Genomic DNA, 10,963 nt, shown 5'->3' with positions numbered 1-10,963 from the left:
AGCCCACCAGGCTCCCCCATCCCTGGGATTCTCCAGGCAAGAACACTGGAGTGGGTTGCCATTTCCTTCTCCAATGCCTGAAAGTGAAAAGTGAAAGTGAAGTCGCTCAGTCGTGTCCAACTCTTCACGACCCCATGGACTGCAGTCCACCAGGCTCCTCTGTCCATGGGATAATCCAGGCAAGAGTACTGGAGTGGGGTGCCAACTGATAAGCTGGATGTCATTAAAGTTAAAAACCTCTGTTCTATCAAAGAAAATGTCACAAGCATGAGGACAAGGCACAGACTGGGGGAAAATATTTATCTGATAAAGGTCTAGTATTTAAAATATACACAGACAACACTTAAAACTCAACAGTAAGAAAACAACACGAAGAAAAAACAGGCCAAAGATCTTAAAAGCTATTTCACCAAGGAAGACATGCAGACAAATAAGCACATGAAAAGATACTCATCGTACGTCATCAAGGAAAGGCAATTAAGACAATAAGATATCACTACACATCTATTAAGATGGCCAAAATCCAGAACCCTGACAACACCAAATGCTGGCCAGGATGTGAAACAACAGGAACTCTCATTCATTGCTGATTGGAATGCAGAATAGTAAAGTCGCTTTCAAAGACAGTTTGACAGTTTCTTGCAAAACTAAAGATTTTCTTACCATATGATCTGGCAATCATGATCCTTGGTATTTACCAAAGGAGTTGAATACTTATGTCCACATAAAAGCCTCCACACATATTTATGACAGCTTTATTCATAACTGCCAAAATGTGGAAGCAGTCAAGATGGCCTTCATTAGGTGACTGGATAAAGAAGCTATGGTATATTCAGACAACGGACTACTATCCAGTTCTAAGAGGAAATAAGCTGTCAGGCCATGAAAATACATAGAGGAAATTTAAATGTATATTATGAAATGAAAGAAGCCAACTGGAGAAGGCTACCCACTGTGAGATACCAACTCAATCACATCCTGGAAAAGGCACTGTTACAGAGACACTAAAAAGATTAGTGGTTGCTGGGAAGGAAAGGAATGAATAGGTAGAAGGCAGATGATTCCAGGGGCAGTGAGAATACTTTGTATACCATAATGATGGATACACATTATCATACATTTGTCCAAAGCAAAGATACAACACCAAGAAGAAACTGTCAACTATGGACTCTGGGCCATAACCATGCATCAGCACAGGTTTATCAAATGTACTGCTCTTGTGGGGAATGTTGATGATGTATGTGAGGGCTGTGGGGAGGTATATGGGAAATCTCTTCATTTTGCTGTGAACCTTAAACTGCTCTAAAACCTGTCTTAAATTTCAAAATCATAAAAATAAAATCTTTTAAAAAATCATTAAGCCTGGTGTGCTGCAGTTCATGGACACAACTTAGCAACTGAACAACAACAAAGATGACCCTAGATCATCCCTGAACTTTCTATGATGACAGAAACCATCTACATATACACTTTCTGGCCTGGTAGTTCCCAGCTACTAAGCATTGAAATGTAGCTATTGTAATGGAGGAACCAAATTTTCAGTTTTATTTCATGTTAATTGATTTTATTTGAAATTTAGAGACCTGCATTTATATTTTATAGCTCAGCTGGTAAAGAATCTGCCTGCAATGCAGGAGACCCCAGTTCGATTCCTGGGTTGGGAAGATCAGCTAGAGAAGGCATAGGCTACCCACTCCAGTATTCTTGGGCTTCCCTTGTGGCTCAGCTGGTAAAGAATCCGCTTGCAATGCAGGAGACCTGGGTTCGATCCCTGAGTTGGGAGGATCCCCTGGAAAAGGGAAAGGCTACCCACTCCAGTATTCTGGCCTGGAGAATTTCACAGACTGTAGTTCATGGGGTCACAGAGAGTCAGACACAACTGAGCGATTTTCACATCACTTAACTGGATAGTGGCCACCATGCTGGACGGCATGGCTCCAGAAAGCTCAACCAGTAAGAAAAAATTCCTAGCTTGAGTCGTGCTTCAAAAACCTAGAATACAAGAATAATATTTGCAACTACAATTAGGATTCAATTTTAACAGACCAAGAGCTTCCCAAGTAGCTCAGTGGTAAAGAATCCACCTGCCAATGCAGGAGACACAGAGACACAGGTTCAATCTCTGGGTCGGGAATATCCACTGGAGTAGGAAATGGCAACTTGCTCCAATATTCTTGCCTGGAAAATTCCATGGACAGAGGAGCCTGGTGGGCTACAGTCCAAAGAGTCGGACACAACTGAGCGGCTGAGCACTCACACATTAACAGATCAAACGTGGTGGACTCTCAACCTTAGGACCCAAGGTAAAAACTAGCAGGGAGCATCAATCTTTAAAAAAAAAAGCATACTTGAAATTACTGTGTCATTTGATTTTTAGTGAGCCATAGATATTTTTCAGACATTATTAGCATCTGCAGAAAGGCAATGAGTTATTATAAAAATGGGAAACAGACTGCCCCATGAGTATTTTCGAAAGGAAAAGTACAACTGAAACAAACACTCACTCCTTTTTATTGGTATCACTCACCCCTAATTTTAAGAATGAGATGACAGAAAAGGCCTTGTCTGGCACTTTACGATTTGCATTATTGTACCTTGATAGACATAACGGTGAGTTGATCTTGTCAGTTATAAACAGTGTTTTCACACTTCCTATAGAAGTGCGCCTTCATTATTATTCAACATTTAATTAAGTCATAACACCAAAAAGATCTGGTAGTTTCAGCACATACGCTGTACACAGCTGACTACAGAAACAGAGCTGGAACTTGAGACTGTAAGTAATACTTCAGGTAGAATACCTGATGTTGACAGACGTGAGCACAGGGCACCAACTAGGACAGTGGAGCACGCACAGATAATCACGACGGATGGTTGCTCCAGCACTCTGTGTGACCACGAGGAAGTCACGCCTCCAACACCTCAGTTTTCTAATCTGAAAAATGGGGATAGTAATATTGACTTAATATTAAGTCCACCCTGGGTAGAATGCTCTGTGCAGACAGAAGAATTGTGTAAATTTTGTTAGTCATACTATAAGATTGTCTGGCCCCATCACTTCATGGGAAATAGATGGGGAAAGAGTGGAAACAGTCTCAGACTTTATTTTTTTGGGCTCCAAAATCACTGCAGATGGTGACTGCAGCCATGAAATTAAAAGACATTTACTCCTCGGAAGGAAAGTTATGACCAACCTAGAGAGCATATTCAAAAGCAGAGACATTACTTTGCCAACAAAGGTCCATCTAGTCAAGGCTATGGTTTTTCCTGTGGTCATGTATGGATGTGAGAGTTGGACTGTGAAGAAAGCTGAGCACCGAAGAATTGATGCTTTTGAACTGTGGTGTTGGAGAAGACTCTTGAGGGTCCCTTGGACTGCAAGGAGATCTAACCAGTCCATTCTAAAGGAGATCAGCCCTGGGTGTTCTTTGGAAAGAATGATGCTAAAGCTGAAACTCCAGTACTTTGGCCACCTCATGCGAAGAGTTGACTCAATGGAAAAGACTCTGATTCTGGGAGGGATTGGGGGCAGGAGGAGAAGGGGATGACAGAGGATGAGATGGCTGGATGGCATCACCGACTCGATGGACGTGAGTTTGAGTGAACTCTGGGAGTTGGTGATGGACAGGGAGGCCCGGCGTGCTGCGATTCATGGGGCCACAAAGAGTCGGACACAACTGAGCGACTGAACTGAACTGAAGATTGTGTTTGGTTATTTCAATTTACAAAAACTCTGGGACAGTTAGGACCCCAGTGCCAACTCACCCTTTGTCATGTCTGGACAGGTCTTTTAAAAATCCTGAACAACAGGAATTTAAACTTCTTTATCACAGAGGACTAGTAGTCCCTTTGATATATCCTGTTCCTTCCCTGCTGTTCAAGACACTGATGTTCTTAACACAGAGTGAAGGAAATAAATACTTCATTCCAATAGTCTTTCCAATTCCTATGAACATGCTACTTCTCTGTCCTCAGACCTTGTCAGACATTAGGTTTCCTTTTGGAGGAGAGATTAATGAGGCAAGAAGTGGAACGAACAGTCATAGATTCTGAAAAATTTTGAGCTCAAGAGACCTTAGAGGCCATCCAGTCTAATCCTCTAATTTTGTTTTTTGGAACTTAAACCCTGGTAGGCTAAATTGTTTGCTCTGATTTTCAAGGAAATTCTATTCCCAGTCTCTTCTACACCACTGCATCAAAAGTTGACATCAACATTTACTCAGAGCTGACTGGTTCTGTGGTCCTGGTATCCATTTATTGGGACTTTTCAGGTGATGACAGCAATAATTATAGCAATGACAATGTGCACATAAAAAATGAATACCAGTAACTGACTGTTAACAAAGTTATATAAGGTTTTTTCTTAGGACAGGACCATTTAAAGGAACACATGGAAGAGCACATACCTTCCTAAAAAGCCCCAAAATCTGCAAGTATAACCTGCTGGATATTACAGATAAGTTTAATCCCAACAAATTATTTAGAAATTACACTTAGGCCTCTCTCCTCCTTTATTCAATATAATCTAAAACCACATTGACTTGCTGTAAAACTAATGTTCCTTCCACTAAACAAACTCACTCCTAAGAGAGCCTAGAAGGGAAAAAAAAAAGTCGAGAACCAGTAGTGCCCTTACTTGTAAAAGTCACTACGTTAAAAAATGTGTAAAGGAGTCTTGAAACCAACGACTAAAATACATTTCAGATATTATCAATGGTATTATCTTATCTATTTGTCAATGCTTCCCATTACCTGATTCAATTGAACTGACTGCCGATTCATCTTCCAGTGGGGAGACAATAATTAAAAACAGTCTCACACAAAGCTCTAAGTGGGAGAGTGTGTGTGTGTTGGCCTGACCCACACTCTTCTCCTGTTTTCACTATTCCTTCTCTTTGGTAGCAGGTTCTAGAGTATTCTGATGCTATTAGAAATCTCACTTTCCTTTCTGGTATCTATCACCAAATTTTCAAATACGGACCACTCTGAACCACCCATCATTGACCAATGGAAAGGAGCGCAAGCTTTGAAATCAGACTGACCTTTGAAACTACACTCCCAACTATCAGCCAAATGAATTTCAGTTTTTTCTTGTACAATACTATAAATGTTATGTCATAGGGTAATAGGAAAATGAAAGATACTACATGCAAAACATCCAGCACAGTATATGAAAACAGTGCCCAGAAAAATGGCATGTACCACTGCCATCTTCAGCAGTAAACAGTTACAGAAGTTACAGCTTTCTTTTTAATGGAAGAAAATCAAATCCCTTCCCTTAAGGAGCTTTCAAGGCAACCCAGGGCCCAATAACCTCACAGTGACACGAATGGCATTGTAAGCAGCAGAAGCTACCAGCCAAATGAGAGCACAGCAGAAAAGAGAAATTCAAGAGGAGTGAGGGGTGAGTCTTAAGTGGAATAATTGGAGATGCTTCCTGGAACAACCAAGACTTGAACTGTAACCTAAAGCCCAGCTCAAGATGAAAATGCACAGAGGAGGAGATGCAGCTCCCGCAGGCTGAGACGCAACCGTAGCAAAGCTAACTGCAGCGGAGATGTACCTCTGTAAGCAAGGGTAGAGCAAAACAGAGCATTCACACTTGGATATCAGGAGTGGCAACGAATGGAGTCCACTTTGGGCGAGCCTGGAACACCTAAGAAACACAAGTCATCCTGCGATAGGGGAGGAAGCACGGAACTTTTCTCACAGTGGAGCGACACATACCCAGCGTGCAGCAGGAAGAGGCAGGGAAACGTGAAGGTAGGGGGAAGCAGAGTGGCGACGGCGACCTGGGGACCAGAGTTTCCGCCTCCACAGTGGGCCAGGTCAGTGCACTGCTTTCTCCCCTGGCTTACTCCACTAGAACGGAAATGGGACAGCCTCACACAGTATACAGAGCACGTGCTTATTAGTCCAGTGAATGGGAACAAAGATGACAGAGAGGGTGCAAGTCTTTTTAGGGTGTCACAGAACCAGGAGGAGCAGGCTAGAGTAGGGTATAAACCAGGGGGAGGCCAAGCCTTTTAGCAAGGTTGAGCCTGTGGTCACTAAAGGAAGCATTAAGCGGTCTGCAGTAGGATTACAAGTAAGGATGAGGTTCCTGGTAACGGACAAGGCAGATGGAGGGCTGGGCAGGGTTGGGGGCAAGGGGGAAAGAAGTCTAATGCCAGGAATGGGGGGCCATGAGAAACTGACCCAACCAAAAGAAAAACTTAATTTCATGGAGTTACTGAGGTCTTTATAATTACCACCCCAGGGTGATTCTCCTATGTATAATACATGGAAACCTTTCAAGGTTGGTGCTCACCACCTCGTGGGTCTACCTTCATCTCTAGAGGATTCTTCTCCATCCTTTTCCTGCAGCAGCTGCTTTACATCCTGAAAGGCTTAGGGCTGCATGTTCTGACTCATAAACCTTAAAAAGACATCTAAGGCTCCCTACTCATTGTAGGCTGTAGCAACAAGGCAGACAGACACAGCTTTTGCTTTTATAGAGTTCACAGCGTAGTGAAGAAGTGGGGAAGAAGAACAGAGAGCAAAACATTCATTAAACAAATAAATGCAAGATAATGTCATTATTAAACAAATACATGATAATGTCAAGAGATAAAAGAGATTTTAAAAAGTATATCAAGGCAGTGATGCACTGGGGCTGGGTGAGACTGCTCTGGTTTGGAGTCATCATAGGAGAAATCTGAGCTGAGCAAGAAAGGTGCTCTAGGCACAAACATCAAGAAGGAGCTTGCTCTATGAATGGGAAAGAAAGAAATCCCTGTTGAAAGAACCTGAGGACGACGGTGGTACAAAGTGAGCACCCACTCTATGCCAGGTGCTAAATTGGGCACTTGGCATTCATGATCTCCTTAATCTGCAAAACAATTCAAGCTGCAACCATTCACACTTGGTGGATGAACACATAGGCTCACAGAAGTTAAGTAAGCTGACCAGGAGGATAGATTATAAAAGGTCACATCTGACGCTCAGCGTCCAGGGACCAAAAGCTTACAAGGTAGTTTGGTTTAAAAGACAGGGAGAGAGGACGGGCCTGCAGGTGTGCGTGCGGAGACCTGCACTCAGGGTTGAGCCTACAAGGCTGGAAAAGAGAGGGCTGCTAACAGTTCAAGAAAGATGACACTCAAGGAAGCCTGGGTTTTAGCCCATAACAGTGAACTTGGTTTTAGATGGATGTGGGGCAGGGAGGCAGGGAACAGCTGGGCAAAGAAATTCTGACAGGTGAGTGGAAATATACTGAATTTCTGAAGAAACGCTGGGCCTGACGATGTGGCTCCAGCCATATGGGTTGGAAAACCACATCTCTATGGTTTTCTATGTGGGAAAGTAGTGTCCACATTGGCTGCAAGAGTAGACCAATATGTCACTAACCTTCAGGAAACATGGAGGAATTTTCCCTGTTACCCACCAACAGGATTCACCCCATAAACACACACACATACACAGAGAATTTAAGCTAATGGCCCTACTACACAAACTCACAGCAAAATGACTTGTTATATAGATTCAAATGTGCTGAATAAAAATGCTGCAAAATCATTTGGGCTTTGACTTTTTAATGGTATTCAATTGATGTCATTAGAACAGAAGAATTAGACTTGTAATTATTCCCTTGTGGGTTCTGCTGTCTTGGAAAAAAAAAAGGAAGAGCATTCATTTCTGTTCCCAAAGCAACTTATTTGGGGAGAAATTAGATGGGTTAAAGACAGCAAAAATCAAGTTTCCCCATGTACAGGGGGAGAAGAAATAAATGTGTGTCAAGAGTGAATACCGGCCCTCCCCTGAGCAGGGCACCATTTGAAAGGTGCAGCAGTGAGCCGGAGCCCTTCTCCCAGGCTTCAGCGTGCTCACCAAGCTCCGCACTCTAACACTTCATTAACATGCTAATGTGCGCCCATTATTTTGTGCAAGTTCCATCCTCTGCATCTTTTGAAGTCTCTATCAACTGCAGCTGAATGCAAGGGACTTACTGCTGAAAAAGACCCCAAAACCAACTTACACCATTATTAATAAGAAACAATATGCTGTTCAAGAGGTGTTCCCCCCCAACTCCCAATTTAAGGCTTTAGCAGGTCAGTCATTCTTTCTGTGAACATCAGTGAGAAAAGAAGCTGATTTCTTCTGAAGCATAAGCAAACTAGTATTAACTCTACCAGGTAAACACACACACACTAAATGCCAAGGTATTAGAGCTATGTGGTGATTGCAGGCATGGTTTCTTGGAAAAAGTAATGAACTAAGAGAAAATCTGATTTCAATTTGAGGTTCTCTCACAGCCTAACTCTGTAATCTTCAGTGAGTCATCTGACCTCACTGGGAACTCATTTTGTTATTTACAGTATGTTGAGTGTCTGAGATTACCTTTAAGATTTTTTTATCACACAGATAATCCACGATCAAAGGATATTGTTACTTAAACAACTGTTAAACCTTCAATTTCTATATTTCAACTATTTTAGAATCATTTTTATGGATTTGTTTTATTTGCCTTTATCTTCTATTGACTCCAACTGCTGAAAAGAATAGCTATATCTCTATAAAGAACAATTTGAAATGTAAGAAGGTTTGTAATTTGTACTGTAATAAATTTCATACAAGATGATGAAATAGTCGGAGAAACTGGAAAGTTGCAAATAGAACTTAGTAAAAAGATGTTACTACTTCTGTTGTATTTTATAAATTCAAATACATTATAGAAATTTCCTGGTGGTCAAATGTTTAGGACTCTGTGTCTCACTGAAGACAGAGGGCCTAGGTTCAATCCCAGGTCAGGGAACTCAGATTCCACAAGCCACGTGGTATAATTCAAAAAAAAAAAATAATCAAATACATTTCTAATCAAAAATTTAGTTGAATTGTGAGAAATTTAAGATTCAAATGGAAAAACACAGTTCACAGACATCTAAGTCCATTCTGAAGAAAAGCGACAAGGAAGATTTACTCATATATTGAAATATACAACCAAGCTACAGTAACAAAAGAGCATGAACTGTGGTTAAAAAACAAACCAGTGGAGCACAAAGGGGTACCCACTTGCCAAGGAAATGAGAACCATCATATGGAAATATAAAACTGAATTCCCTCCTACCACCCTATACACACAGTGGACTCTTCGGAGGGGTAAAGACCTAAATGTGAAAAAATCAACTATAGGTAGTATAGATTTTATGATGGGGGGACAGAGAATAACTTATATTACGAAGTCTTCACAGTAAAATCTGGATGTACTACATTAAAGATTTAGGGGTTTTTTGTTCACTAAAAACACATCATGGACAACGTTAACAGAGAAATAAGAAGCTAGGAGAATACTTGTCAAGTTTAACACCACCTAGAGACTATCTGGAAGACACAAAGAACTTATGCAAATCAACAGGAAAAACACAACTTCCAGTGGATAAATACGCACTCAATTTAAAGGGGAAATTTATGGAAGAGAAACATCCAAAAGACAACAAGTATATCTGCTGGTTTAGCAGTAAAGAACCTGCCTGCGAATGCACAAGACCCGGGTTTGATCCCTGGCTAGGGAAGGTCCCCTGAAGAAGGAAATGGCAACCCACTCCAGTATTCTTGCCTGGGAAATCTCATGGACAAAGGAGCATTGCAGGCTACAGTCTATGAGGTTGCCAAAGAGCTGGACATGACTTATCAACTAAACAGCACATCAAGAGATAGTCAAATTAATCTGTCAGATAAAAGCAACAAAAAGATGTCATTTTACACCCACTATACAGAAACGGGGGAAATGAGAAGACTTACTAACGGTAAGTATTGGAGGGAATACAGGTATATAAGCACTCTTACAGTTGGTGGCAGTGTGGACTAGTGAATCATTTTGGAGGTAATCCCAGAGTACTTTGAGAAATTACACTGTTTCACAGTATCTGAACTGTATACATATGCCCTGTGGCCCAGAGATTGTATCAATCTAGATCCCAGATAAAGGCCCCTTGGTAGTTTCCAGGAGGGGCTGTGCTTGAGGCTGTTCACAGCAGCTGTTAGTGGTGAGGTAAGATGAAGGACAGCATGGGTGTATGGATTTCACAGGCAGTCAGCACGCACAGGTTCGATCCCTGGTCCTACATGCTACACACCAAAAAGTTTTTTAAACTTTGTAATTAAAAAAATTTAAGACAACTGGGTACTCATTCCTGGTGGAGAATATAAGTCAACTGTGTTCTAGGCACATTGTAACATGATGTGAGATGCAACAGGTTCAGTTCAGTTGCTCAGTTGTGTCCAGCTCTTTGCGACCCCATGGAGTGCAACACACCAGGCTTCCCTATCACCAACTCCTGGAGCTTGCTCAAACTCATGTCCATCGAGTCGGTGATGCCATCTCATCCTCTGTCATCCCCTTCTCCTCCTCCCTTCTATCTTCCCCAGCATCAGGGTCTTTTCCAATGAGTCAGTTCTTCACATCAGGTGGCCAAAGTATTGGAGCTTCAGCTTCAACATCAGTCCTTCCAATGAATATTCAGGACTGATTTCCTTTAAGATGGACTGGTTTGGTCTCCTTGCAGTCCAAGGGACTTTCAAGAGTCTTCTCCATTACCACAGCTCAAAAGCATCAATTCTTCGGTGCTCAGCTTTCTTTATGGTCCAACTCTCACATCCATACACAGCTTTGACTAGAAGGACGTTTGTCAGCAAAGTAATATCTCTGCTTTGTAATATGCTGTCTAGGTTGGTCATAACCTTTCTTTCAAGGAGCAAGCATCTTTTAATTTCATAGCTTGCATTCTTCATTGCAGTGATTTTGGAGCCCAAAAAAATAAAGTCTGTCACTGTTTCCATTGTTTCCCCATCCATTTGCCATGAGGTGATGGGACCGGATGCCATGATCTTAGTTTTCTGAATGCTGATTTTTTTTTTTAATTTTATTTTTAAACTTCACAATATTGTATTAGTTTTGCCAAATATCGAAATGAATCCGCCACAGGTA

This window comes from Bison bison, unplaced genomic scaffold (assembly GCF_000754665.1).
Source record: "Bison bison bison isolate TAMUID 2011002044 unplaced genomic scaffold, Bison_UMD1.0 scf7180017864274, whole genome shotgun sequence".
Taxonomy (NCBI): domain Eukaryota; kingdom Metazoa; phylum Chordata; class Mammalia; order Artiodactyla; family Bovidae; genus Bison; species Bison bison.
This window is presented reverse-complemented; position numbering follows the sequence as displayed.